A 13,670-nucleotide genomic window follows, 5' to 3' on the forward strand; every position below is an offset into this window, starting at 1 on the left:
TGAGTGCTGGGATTAAAGACTTGAGCCACCACTGCCCAACAGAATCTTTTTTTTTTTTTTTTTTTAGACAGGGTTTCTCTGTGTAGCCTTGGCTATCCTGGAACTCACTTTATAGACCAGGCTGGCCTCGAACTCAGAAATCCACCTGCCTCTGCCTTCCAAGTGCTGGGATTAAAGGCGTGCGCCACTACGCCCGGCTTCAGCAGAATCTTCTTGTGTTTACTTTTTGTTTACACCATGCTTCATAAACAGTGTGGTTGGCAGGAGAGGCCAGCCCTCTGAGGATTAGTCCTTGTATCCAGGCTTCAGGGCTCAGGAGGGTAAAAATCAGATTTTTTGTTTTTAATGAATCTGCAGGTGTGTGTCTGAGCGTGCGATGCCTTGTCTGTGGATGCCTATGAAGGGCTTTGGAGCCCTGGAGCTGGAGTTACAGGTGGTTGTGAGCTGCTGTATGGGTGCTAGGAATCAAACCCTGGTCCTCTGGAAGACCATAGAGTGCTCTTAACCACTGAGTCACCTCTCCAGGAGACTACCCCTCCCCTTTTTAAATTTAAAGATTACTATATACCCCAAGGCTGACCTTGGGCTTTCTAGTCCTTCCTGAGTGCTGAGAGAACACAGGAGGCATGTACCGCACACAGCCACGTCTCTACTTAACAACAACAATAGTAATAATAATAATAAAATTACAAGAACTTTAACTCTCAGCTTCCTTTTTTTGTTTTGTTGTTGGTTAGAGTCTCATGTAGTCCAAGCTAACCTCAAACTTGGTGGCTAGCCAAAGCTGGCCTCCACCTCCTAAATGCTGTGAATACAAGCATGCACCACCACAGAACACCCCCACCATATTTAACAGCAGGATTCGAGATAGCTTGTCTTTGATGATATCTGGGCCTCCCTGTGGGATCTGAGCCTGTGACACAGCCCTGCCAGGGTGGTCAGGTTATATAACGCAGGCTCGGTGCAGATACCCAGTTCTCCACCCCAGCCCTCTGGATCCTGCACTGCTCAGGACACCTGATGGCCTTGGACTCCACCACCACCACCCTACCCCCATGCTCCAGAAGTTAAGCCCTTTCTATAGCTTTAATAGTTCTGTCCAAGGTTCAGAGGCTCAATTGTTATTTATAGCTGCTAGCTCTTAGCAGAGCACTGGGTAGGTCTGTTAATGTGCATCCAGATCTACTCCAGCACCTAGAAGGAAGTGCTATTAACCCCACTCCCTAGTCACTACAAGGAAGTTAAAAGTTTCAGAAGATTAACTACATCCCACTGCTGGGTCCTTCTAAACTTCTCTATTGTTCAGCTGTTCACTGCAGAGACCCCAGGGTGGACCAGGCTTGGCTCTGTGTAGGTTTACCCAGCCATCTGATCTGTAAGCTGGTTTCTGAACTCTGATGTCACCTGCCTCTCAGCCTGGCATCCATGAGACTGGCTGGCTGGCTGACTCCCCCAACCCCTTTACACACACACACACACACACACACACACACACACACACACAGACAGGGTCTCCTGGTGTCCTTGAATTTCTATTCTCCTGTCTCTCCCTCCCAACTCCTGAGATATTAAGTATGTGCTGCTATGCCCAGTTTATGCAGTGCTGGGTCTCCATCCCAGGCTTCTGGGCATGCTAATAACCACTCCACCAACTGTGTGCAAGCACCTTCGCCAGCTGAGCCATGTCACTAGCCCATAGTACTTTTCAAACTGTAAGAATTGCAGATTATTAGGCATCACCCAGACCAGGCAACTAGAACCACTCCTGACGCACACAGGAATCTGTATTTTATTTTATTTATTTTTATTATGTGTATGTGTAGATTTGTATACGTGAGTTCAGTGCTCTTCAAGGTCAGAACTATTAAGCGATGTTTCCAGTCCCCCATCCCAACTCCAATAAAAGACCAACTAAAGAGAGCCAAATATAATTCCCAAGCCAGTCCTACTGCAGGGCTTATAATCCCATGCTACATTCTGAGCGCGTCTCCCCGGGGTTCACGTGGTGGGTACTGGCATCCCAGCACGTGGGATGTTGACGTTAGGAGATAGTACGTACGGACCTTTAAGTGGGGTCTAGTGAGAAAAAAGTCGGGTTATTGAGGGGGTGTGTTCAGGAGAAAGCAGTATAGAATGTAGTTCTCACAGCACCCTAATTAGTGGTGAAGTGCTTGTGATAATAGAGTGAGCCAGATTCTCAAATCACCCTCTGCCTTTCTGTCCCATATTCTCTGTCTCTCTCTGTCTCTTTCTCTCTGTCTGTCTCTCTCTGTCTCTCTCCCTCTGTCTCTCTGTCTCTGTCTCTTTCCCCCCCCCTCCCCACACCCCAGCGCGTAGACCCATTATGACGTGTCTGACTCAGGGTTTCCTCACCAGAGCCCTACCTCTTATCCTCATGCTGTGAGCAAAATAAACCTCTTTTCTTTGTAAGTTCCCCAGCCTCCATTATTCTATTACATGAATAGGAAATGAATAAATAGTATCCATGGGGTGCCCCACGTCTGCTTGGCCCACCTTCAGAGTCTCTGCATCAATAATTTCCAATTAGGGCTCACCTGAAGCTTTTCCTTCCATCTACACTAAAGTTTTCCCAGTGCTCGGCCTGCCTTGGAAACTGCAAATGCGGGCGGGCGCTAGCAGCTAACTCCTCTCCTGGTTCTCCTTTGAGAGGTCATTGTCTGGTCCCACTGTTAGAACTAAAGGCATCAAAAGTAAGGGAGATAAGGAATTAATAGGTTCTATTTCTTAATTATCTTCTTTTTTTTAAAACATCTCATTAACTCTTTGTGAATTTCACATCATGAACCCCAATCCCACTCATCTTCCCATCTCTTTGTATCTGCCCTCCGCCATTGCAACCTCCCCCTAAAAGAAAATTTTAAAAACAAAAATAAAAATAAAAAAATAAACAAACAAAACCAAAACCAAATCTTGTGGAAGCTGTAGTTTGTCCACACATCTTTATTTGCAAATGTTCATTGCAATGATTCCTTGGTCTGGTTCCAGGCCTCTGGCTTCCACTATACCATCAATACTGGATCCTCACGGGGACTCCTCTCTGCTATCCTTTTTTTTCTGTGTCATGGAGATCCTGCAGGTTTGGATCTTTAGGACTGGCCCCTCCCTTCACAAGCTCCAGTAGTTCACAGATGGGGTAGATGTCAGGGTGGGCCATCTCAGAGCCCTGGATCTGGGCCTGTGTGGTAGCTGAGTTGGTAAGCCAGCCAGTTCTCCTGTACCCACACTACTAGGAGCTCACTCCTATCCAGCACTGCTGCCATAGCTCACCCAATGCCAAATCTAGCAAGGGGCAGGCCCAGCCCTCCCACTCTCATGCCCTAGAGCAAGCTCACCTGTGCCCCCACCACCAAGGTCAGCTCTGCTGTGCTACCCAGGCATGGTGCAGGACCCAAAGCCAGTAAGAGGCAAGGGCATCTCTGTACAGCCCTTGGTCATGAACATGGTCCCAGGTAGCAGCTTAGACCAGGGACGTCCCCTTGGCCTTTGTTAGTAATATGAGTCACAGACATCGACACAGACCCCAGCTGCTGCATAGCCGCAGTCCCAGACACAGCTCTCAGCAGCAGCACAGGCTGGGACTTCACTATGGCCTCAGACAGCAGGGCAGGCTGTTCAGATCAGATTGTTCCGCTCCATCTTCGAGTCTCCAGTTCTGCCTCTCTTCATAGGGCTCAAACCATTTGGCTTTTCTTTCTCTCCTGTCTCTCCATCACATGCTTGCACATCATAATGGCAAGTGGAGGGGGTGGGTATCTTCCCCGATGCAGTGGATCTTTTTTTTGGGGGGGGGAGGTCTCACTATGTAGCCCTAGCTGGATTGGAACTCACTATGTAGACCAGGTTGACCTTGAACTCAAAGTCCTGCCTGCCTCTACCTTCTAAGTGTTGGGACCAACCATGAGCACCACCTTGCCAGGTCGGATCATTTTAAAAATAAGACCTAACAACGTTGCTAATGGAAGAGTAGGGAAAGAGGGATGGTAGGGAAAGAAAGTGGAGAGCAGAAGAGACTTGAACACCACACTGAGCAGCTGGCCCCACTGGCTAACAAGAAGACTGTCCAGTGAGTCACGGTCAGAAGCTGGGAGTGGGATGCTGTTAGCATGCAGCACAGGCTAGACCTTCCCATCCTCCTGCTTCAGCCTCCTAAGGGTTAGAATCACAGGTGGGGGCCACCAAGCCCAGGCAGCACTAAGCTGTGTTAGGTCTCAGCTGCCACTATGATTTGACTGCTGGGAACTGAAACTCCAAAATGATGGTCTTTGGAAGTGGGGCCTTTGGGAGGTTGTTAGGGTCAGAAGAGGTCATGAGGGTGGAGCCCCGTGACCTTTTTAGTGACTTTATAGGAAGAGGAAGAGAAATCGGGGATGGCACTCTTTATGTAGTACATGCCAAGCAGGGGTTAGAACCACACATGCCAGCCTCTAGAAACATGAGCCAAATAAACCTCCATTCTGTGTCAACTACCCAGCCTCAGGTACTTCATCATAGCCACAAAACAGACTAAGAAAGAAGCCCCCTAGGTTAAGGGCTCCAACAAGGCAGTGGCTCGCTGAGCCTGGACGCAGAGGAAGACCAAGCAGAAGGAACTGCTGGAGCCTGCACCTCGGTTTCTATACCCAGGAACATAGGCAAAACCACAGGAAAGAGCGTAGCCAAAGGAGAGGCAAGGATACAGGACTGAGCTGCAGTCAGAGATATGCAGACAGGAGGAGGCCCCAGCAGTGGCTCAGAGGAAGAAGAAGCTAGCACAGATGGAGCCCTGTTCTCCCCTGAAGAGCAAGGGCTACCCAGGCTGTCTGCTGCACCCTTCTCGCCAGTCTCCTCTCTGCAGTTGCCTAGGGGCTGTGCTTAGCTCAGCTCTGACTGCCTCCCATTGTTTCTGACCTTTGTACCTGCTGTTCTTCTCTGGTGTCTCGAAAGTCACTCTTTACCACTAAGTCAAACACATCTGAGATAGGAGACATAGAAAATAAGGGCTGCGGGCAGTGGCACAAAAAGTCAGTGGCACAAAAAGTCTGTCATCCCAGCAATAGGGGCAGAGGCAGGAGAATTAGGAATCAGGATCTGCCATGAAGTTCTCGAAACAGTACAAGTCAAAAGTTTTGCCAATGAATGTGAATGAATCTTTTGCTTCCTCCCGGTACCTTTGCCAAGAACTGGTGGTTTTTAGACAGCCAGATCCTGTCTTTAAAAAATAAAATAAAATAAAATAAAATAAAATAAAATAAAATAAAATAAAGCAGGGGAGGAGGCCGGGGATGTGGGTTCCAAGGATGGAACTTAGGTCAATCGGGTTTATCAGCAAGTGCCCTTGCCTGCTGAGCCATCTTGCTGGCCCCTGGCCTTTCATTTGTGAGCACTGGTATTACATATTCTCAGATACAGTTTCTGTGTTTTCTTCTCTCTGTCTGTTACGAGCCCGACCATGTCTTCAGCAAGTACATAGCACACACTTCTGTACGAGGCAGTACATTTTAGTACATAGAGAGGATTCTTGTTAGGGTCACTACTGCTGTGATGAAACACCATGACCAAAGCATCTTGAGGAGGAAAGGGATTATCTGACTTCCACTTCCACATCACTGTTCATCACTGAAGGACATCAGGACAGGAACGCAAGCAAGGCAGGAACCTGGAGGCAGGACCTGATACAGAGGCCGTGAAGGGGTTGCTTACTGGCTTATTCCTTATGGCTTATTCAGCCTGCCTTCTCATAAAATCCAGGACCACCAGCCCAGTGATGGTACTACCCACAATGCACCGAGGCCTCCCTACCAATCACCAATTTTAATAATGCCCTACATCCAGAGCTTACAGATACATTTTCTCAGTTGAGAGTCCCTTCTTTCCGATAACTCTAGTGTGTGTGTGTCACACTGACACAAAACCATCCAGGATCAGAGCACTACCTCATTCTTTTAAATATTTAGAATCTTAGTCTGTGGATTGATGGCCTCTTGTGTAACAAATCCCCACTGACAAAGCACTCCCCGTGTCTTACATAGGAACCCCCTGCTTTGCGCACTCTGTCCTAACGCGTGCCTTTGGGTACTTCTCTAGGAGGTGACTGATGTTTTTAATTTAACAGATATTGCCAAGAAGCAACCTAAAGAGTACAAGTCAAAAGTTTTGCCAATGAGTGTGAATGAATCCCTTGCTTGCTCCGGGTACCCTTGCCAAGGACTGCTGGTTATTATCAATGATTTTAACCCAGTCACACTTCTGGTGGGGAAAAAAATGGCATTGCGTGATTGTCTCATCTTGGACAGTGCAGAATACAAAGCAGTTTCCCTGGAGTTTATCACATTTGTCCACTTTATATGATTTTCTTTCCTTTTTTTAAAAAATAAATTTTTAAGAGATTTATGTATTTCTCTTTTACGCATGTGAGTGTTTTGCCTGCATGTATCCCTGTGTGTCGGGTATGAGACTGATGCCCGGGGAGATCAGAAAAAGGCATCAGCTCCCACTGGAACTGGAGGCACAGAGAATGGTGAGCCAGCTGGTGTGGCTGCTGGGACTGAACCTGGGTTCTCCGCAAGAGCTGCAAGCGCTCTTAGCCACTGAACCAGTCCCAGATTTTTTTTTTAAACTTTCTTATTTGCAAGGATTTCTTGTTACAGATTAATTTGCTTCCTATCATATAGCTGTTACAGATACTTTATTTAGCTTTTGGAGACGAGGTCTCATGAGGCTGGAGACCCTGTGGTCTCCACATATGCTGCTTTTTGTTGTTGTTGTTGTTGTTGTTGTTGTGACAGGGTCTCACCATGCATCCCCAGCTGACCTGGAACTCACTATGTAAGTGAGACTGGCCTCAGATTCACAGAGCCCCCTTGCATCTAACCTCAGAGTGCTGGAACTGAAGGCATTTGACACCGGCACACACCTGCTGTTTTTGCAGAGGACCATGGTTCCTGAGTTCCACTCCCAGCACCTACACCGAGCAGTTCATGCCCACACCAGGTGGCTCATAAATGCCTGTAATGACGGTTCTGGGGGTGATCTGCTACCTCCAACCCTCCACAGGCACCTCCATTCATATGTACTTACCCACACAGAGACATGTACATATAATTAAAAATAAAATAAATCTAAAAGGAAAAAAGGCAAGGTCTCCCATAGCCTAGGAGGCTCTGCCTTTGATTCGTGTCCCAGGGTGACCTTGAGCTCATGATCTACCTGCCTCTGCCTCTTGAGTGCTGGGATTACCATGAGTCACTGAGTCTGGTTCAGGTGGTGCTGCTATACAGAAGTGAGTACACAATCAGCCCAGCTATGTCCCCAGCTGATCTCACTCCCTCACCACACACAGAGCCCTTTTGACAGGTTTTTATGTAGCCTAGAGTGATCTGGAACCCCTGATCTCCTGCCTCCACGTCCCAAGTGGTGGAGATCACAGGCATGCGCCACCACACCCAGCTTCTTCGTTATCGCCCCTTATAAAGCTCTGGAATTTTGTGTGATCATGAATAACAACCTTTTCTCCCTGGTTTCATTTTCTGTGTCGTGCTTATAAAGTCCCTAGGTGCCTCAAAAATCCATTTCTAAAACACACACACTCGTCTTTCCCCTGGCACTTTACTGCTTTTATTTTCTCGCAGACAAACATCTTTGAACCATCTGGAACGAGTTTGATGTCGAAAGGTAGGACTTTGTTCTTCTTTGTAAATACATTTTATTGGGTGAACAAAGGAGACACTCTCCAGCCCTACGTAAAGTTGATGGCTTCCTAAAGGATTAGATTAGGTGCATGGTAAAGTTGCTTGCTTACTCGACAATTATTTCAAACACACTTGCTGGTGCAGTAGAAGGCAATGGAGAATCGGATCAGCTACGGCTCCCACCCATGGGGGCTGTTAGAGTTCACGGAGGAGGCAGACACTGGCCAGACTGCATGCTGGTTATAAAAGCTCGCTGAGGAGCCATGAGCATATGGCAAAGGAATCTATCTCGGTTTGGGGGTCAGAGAAGAGGTCACTGTAGCTGGGGATTTCAGGGATTTCAGGGCCAGGAGGAGGTATAGAGAGACTTCATCACAATGACCAGTGTCCCACCCCATCCCACCCACAGGAACCTGGAGGGGAGAGGACCCCTGGAAGTCTGTCAGGATTAAGGCAAGGAGCCTAGACCTTTAGCACCTCTTTCTCTGTCCACCAAGCCTGATGAACTTTGTCCTGACAGTGCCTCTTCCTTTCCACAGTGAGCGGAATCTGTGAGTAGCAACCGGTGGCTCTCCTGGAAGCTGAGGAGGGAGGGTCCAGTCCTGACGTGGGTGTCTGTGCATCTCACAAGCCTCTAAAGAGGCTGGCGTGGGGCTAGACTGGGACTCTGATTTGCCCATTAAGACTCAAAGTCCCTGCCAGGTGTGGTGGTGCACGCCTTTAATACCAGCACTCAGGAGGCAGAGGCAGGCTGATTTCTGAGTTCAAGGCCAGCCTGGTCTACAAAGTGAGTTCCAGGACAGCCAGGGCTACACTGTCTCAAAACAAAACAAACAAACAAACAAAAAAGAGTCAAAGTCCCCAGCAGCTGTTTCCTGGGGGAGGAAGAGAAATGGCAGCTTAGTTTGTAGCTCAGGCTAGCCTCAAACTAGCAATGCTTCTCCCTTACCCCACTAAGCGCTGGAATACAGGCATGCTCCACCGCCATGCCCACTCTTTAAGGATTTTTTACAATCTATTTTGATTTTATGTATATGAGTGTCTTGACTGCCATGTATGTCTGTACAGAGGCAGGCAGTGAGTGGAGGCCAGAAGAGGGAATCAGATTCCCTAGAGCTGGAGCTACAGGTAATTGTGAGCTGTCAGACGCGGGTGCTGAGACTTGAACCCACGTACTCTGCAAGGGCAGCAAGTACTCTTGACTGCTGAGCTGTCTCCAGCCCTGCAGCTTTCAGCTTTGCTTTAAAGAATCATTCCTTCTTCTTTTTACATTTATACAAGGATGTAGTGGTACCTCCTTGTAATCCTAACACTTAGGTGCTGAGGCAGGAAGCTTGTGAATCTGAGAACAGCCTGTGTACATAAAGACGTGCTTGAGAAAAAGAAGAGAAGGAAAAACAGAGAGAGAGAGAGAGAGAGAGAGAGAGAGAGAGAGAGAGAGAGAGAGAGAGAGAGAGATGGCCTAGGGGTCAAGAATCCTGGGTTCCAGGACAGGCTGGGCATCGTTAGCTGCCATTGGTCCCTCCTTCCCAGGCTGGATGCTGGGCTAGCATCCTACTCTAACCAGGAGGGATGGGAACAGAGTGCACCCAGAGCTTCAGGGAAAGGTCAGTGGGATGGGGGCAGAAAGGAGGTCAGGAGCAGCTTCAGGGAAGCGCCTGATTTGTAAGCATCCTCCCACTGATGGGTGGGCTCCAAGCCTGGCGCTATTGCTGCCTGGAGTCTCCTTAGAACTCTGCAGAGCTCCTCAGGCTCTCTCTGTCCTCTCTGCCTCTGCCCATATCTCCTCCTGGGTTGAGAGCCCCAGTCTGGTTAACCCCTACTGGTCCTCCATAACTCAGACCAGAAAAGAAGTCTTCCTGCTATACCGATCTGGCCTTCCAAAACTTCACCTTCTCCATTGTACTTATTGGTCATCTCCCACCATGACCCTGCCTGTACAGTAAGCATGCTACATGCCAAGCCACAGCCACAGTCATCTTTGACCCCAAGTGCCTGGCAGGGAGTGAATTCCCTGCTGGTAAGTATTCAGTGAAGTGGACTGGGCCTGCTGGCCAGCTATGGCCTATAAGGACATGCTATAAGAACAAGTCTTCTCTCCCAAATTACTCCTCATTGGCAGGGCATCCTTCACTGGGAAGGGCAGGGACCTGAAAGGCCCAAATGATGTCAAGGCAAGGGACAAGGACCTTCTACAACTTACAACCAGCAAGTGGGAGATGAGCCAACCACTCAGACCTTGAGTTCCCACTCTGGACCCTGCAGGCACACTCCCTAATTTCTCCTCTTAGAAACACCCTATTACTAGGTTTTTCCTAGCCTCACCCAGGCCACTCCTTCCCCATAACACCTGCCTCTGTGTCCCATTTCCTGGGATGTAAGATTTCGAGGAAACAGAGAAGGGACCAAGGCTCCTTGGTGTGGAGCAACAGTGCATCTTTCATTAGTGGAAGTCAAGGCCTCTCTCTGAGGGGGAGGAAGATAGATCTGACTTTGGAAGCAAAGCAGCAGCCTCTTGCCCTGCTGCATCTTGGAAGGACATCAAAAAGCCAGCTGAGATGGCAATGACAATAGGTGAGCTCACTAAAATAACTCCCAGACAGCCGAGCAGGGAGGCGCTGTCCCCTGGCTTCTTGTCAGGAGACGCTGGCTCCCAGCCTCTGCTTCCAGTGTGGATGGGAGCGCCCGGGAGAGATACAGCCCCTCGTCAGTGACTGCCCAGAAAATTCCCACCGAGAATTAGACTAGACAGCCTGTGAGGATAGACTGACTTGGGAGGCTGAGGCAAGTGGATATCTATGTTCAAGACCAGGCTAATCTACATATTAAGTTCTGATCTACCCAGGGCTACAAAGCATGAAATCCTATCTTAAAATAACAAATTAAAAAAATTAAAAATACTGAAATTGCACTGACTGTCCTCACCAAAAAAGTCAGGTAGATGGTTCCTGGGGAACATCATCGGCCTCTGGCCTCCACAGGTGCAAACACACATGCATACACACACACACACACACACACACACACACACACACAGAGGCACATTCACAACAGAATTATTATCCAGGTAGGACTACATACCACAGCAAAACCCTGTCTCAAAAAAAAAAAAAAAAAAAGTCGGAGAAACAAAGTTTGGAGCTGAGACGAAATGATGGACCGTCCAGAGACTGCCCCACCCGGGGATCCATCCCATAATCAGCCACCAAACCCAGACACTATTGCATATGCCAGCAAGATTTTGCTGAAAGGTCCCTGATATAGCTGTCTCGTGTGAGGCTATGCCAGTGCCTGGCAAATACAGAAGTGGATACTCACAGTCATCTCTAGAATGGAACACAGGGCCCCCAATGGAGGAGCTAGAGAAAGTACCCAAGTTGCTGAAGGGGTCTGCAACCCTATAGGTGGAACAACAATATGCACTAACCAGTACCCCCAGAGCTCTCTAGCTGCATATGTAGCAGAAGATGGCCTAGTCGGCCATCACTGGGAAGAGAGGCCCCTTGGTCATGCAAACTTTATATGCCCCAGTACAGGGGAACGCCAGGGCCAAGAAGTGGGAGTGGGTGAGTAGGGGAGCAGGGCAGGGGACGGGGGAATAGGGAACTTTCGGGATAGCATTTGAAATGTAAATAAAGAAAATATCTAATAATTTTTTTTAAAAGTCGGGCTTACAAATGGATCTCCATATGTCAAGGTTCTGTTTGTTCTGTGACAATGTGAAAACTGCACATTTTTCAAGATGAAAAAAAAAAAAAAAACCCAACCAAACAAACAAGCCTCATGTACCACGTCCTACTGCTGCTGCTCCATCGGGAAGCGCCCAGGAGTCCAGGCCCATGAGGAGGGCAGACAGACCCAAGGATAGGCAGATCTAATAGATGTTCAAGAACTGAGACCTAGAACCCAACCTGCAGGTCAGGAAATGGAGATGAGTGTTGTGTGGCCAATTGAAGGTGTTGGAGGCTTTGTGTCTCTGGGACCAGAGACCAGACAGAAGCAGCGATGGCTCACTGTTTCAGGGAGAGCTCAGTCCATCCTGAGGCGAGGGTGTGATGGGTCCATGACAGTAGGAGCCGTGGCAGAGGCTCCTCACATTTCATCAGGGTGCACAAACTGTGCTGTGAAGCCCGGCTTTGGTGAACCTTGAGACCCATCCTCCCTTATCATCTACTTCTCTCAGCCACACCCTACCTCCTTAGAGCTCCACAACCTTCCAAGTAGCACTTCAAACTGGGGATTGAGCATTCAAAGCATGGGCCCACGTGGTCATTTCAGATTAAAGCTGTCACATCGGGATGGAGAGATGGCTCAGTGGTTAAGAGCACTGACTGCTGCTCTTCCAGAGGTCCTGAGTTCAATTCCCAGAACCCACATGGTGGCTCACAACCATCTGTAATGGGATCCGATGTCCTCTTATGGTGTGTCTAAAGACGACTACAGTATACTCGTGTATATATATAATAAATAAATCTTTTTTTTTTAAAGGTAATATCTTCCAGGTCAGGCACAGGACTTGTGGCTCGTTAACCATCATCACAGGAGAACTATGAAGTGGAAACCAGGAAAGTGAGCTTGAATGGGTTACGAAGAGGTTTTTGATTAGCATCTCCCAGCTGAATGAGCAACAGGACTATAGTCTAAGCTCATGTCCAACTGACTCCAACAACTGTGCCTTCTGAATAAGAGGCAGAGCCCCACAGACAGCCGGGGGTGTATGGAGGCACAAGGCTAAGACCCGCAGAAGTTCTGGTAGTTATAGGGACCCTGCAGGTGGTCACATCAGGGGAACAACCTCAAGGAGGTAGAAATGAAAACTCCATCCAGATTGGCTCTGTCAACCTGGCTCAAGACTTCAGGGAATCTGATGTCCGTAGGCTTGTTGCTAGTATATTTAAACACAATATAATTTGGGGCGGGATAGGGCATGTTTCCTGGTGTAATACAATCCCTGATATACAACAAAGCATAATTACATCAAAATTCAACTCAGGGTACATGTCATTGCTTCCAAGAAGATGGGTTCTGGAGATAGTCTACCTTAGTAGCTTAAGGGCCTAGGAAAGGATCTGGCTTGGTCTCAGCCATACAAACAGCTTAAAGGTCACTTGGGCTATTATCCACCTCTGGTCCTGGTTGTGGGAGCTTGGGGCAGCCTCTGGCTATACAGATAATATAAGGGTCATTTAGAATATTAGGCATCTCTGGCCTTGGTTGTGGATGTGGCCTGGCTCAGCAGATAACACAGGGTATTAATCACTTCAAATTCCCAGCTTTGTGGATAAAAGAACAGGTTTCGTGTCCCTTGAGAGGACAATCCTATGTGTTTACCATTCCTGGTTGTCCTGGAGCTCTGTGGGCACAGGAACCTTTGTGCTGTGCTCCCAACAGCCAGCCACGGCTGCTTTTAGTTCCCTAGAAGTCTTCCCGCTTCCAAGCACTAGCACTGTGGCCATCTCCCTGTGAAAGCCTGTGTGTGGTTCTGGGGAACCAACCTTGTTCGCTCGCCACCCCAGTTCCATGGTAGATAAATATCTCTATTGAAGCACTTACATCAAGGCAGCAAGAGGGCTCAAAAGATAAAGGTGCTTGCTGCCAAGCCTGATAACCTGAGTTCAATCCCTGGAACCCAAGTGGTTAAAAAAGAGAACCCACTCCTTGTCCTTTGACCTTCTCATGTGTGCTGTGGTACATGCATATGTACGCACACACACACACACACACACACACACACACACACACACACACACACGAGCATGTTCCTGTCACTTCATCCCTCCTGAGTCCAAGGCAGGAAGAACCCTGTGGCTTCAAGAACAGCCCAGGCTATGTGGTGAGTTCTAGTCCAATCCCAGCTAGTGAGCACAATGTTATCTCAAAAACACAAAGCCAAAAGCATTTCCTACACTGCACACATACAGTCCACATCTACTGGCTCAGGAACATGAATGGGTCCAGACAGATCCATCGAAGCCTTTCCTT

This window comes from Mus caroli, chromosome 11 (genome assembly GCF_900094665.2).
Source record: "Mus caroli chromosome 11, CAROLI_EIJ_v1.1, whole genome shotgun sequence".
In the NCBI taxonomy this organism is placed as follows: domain Eukaryota; kingdom Metazoa; phylum Chordata; class Mammalia; order Rodentia; family Muridae; genus Mus; species Mus caroli.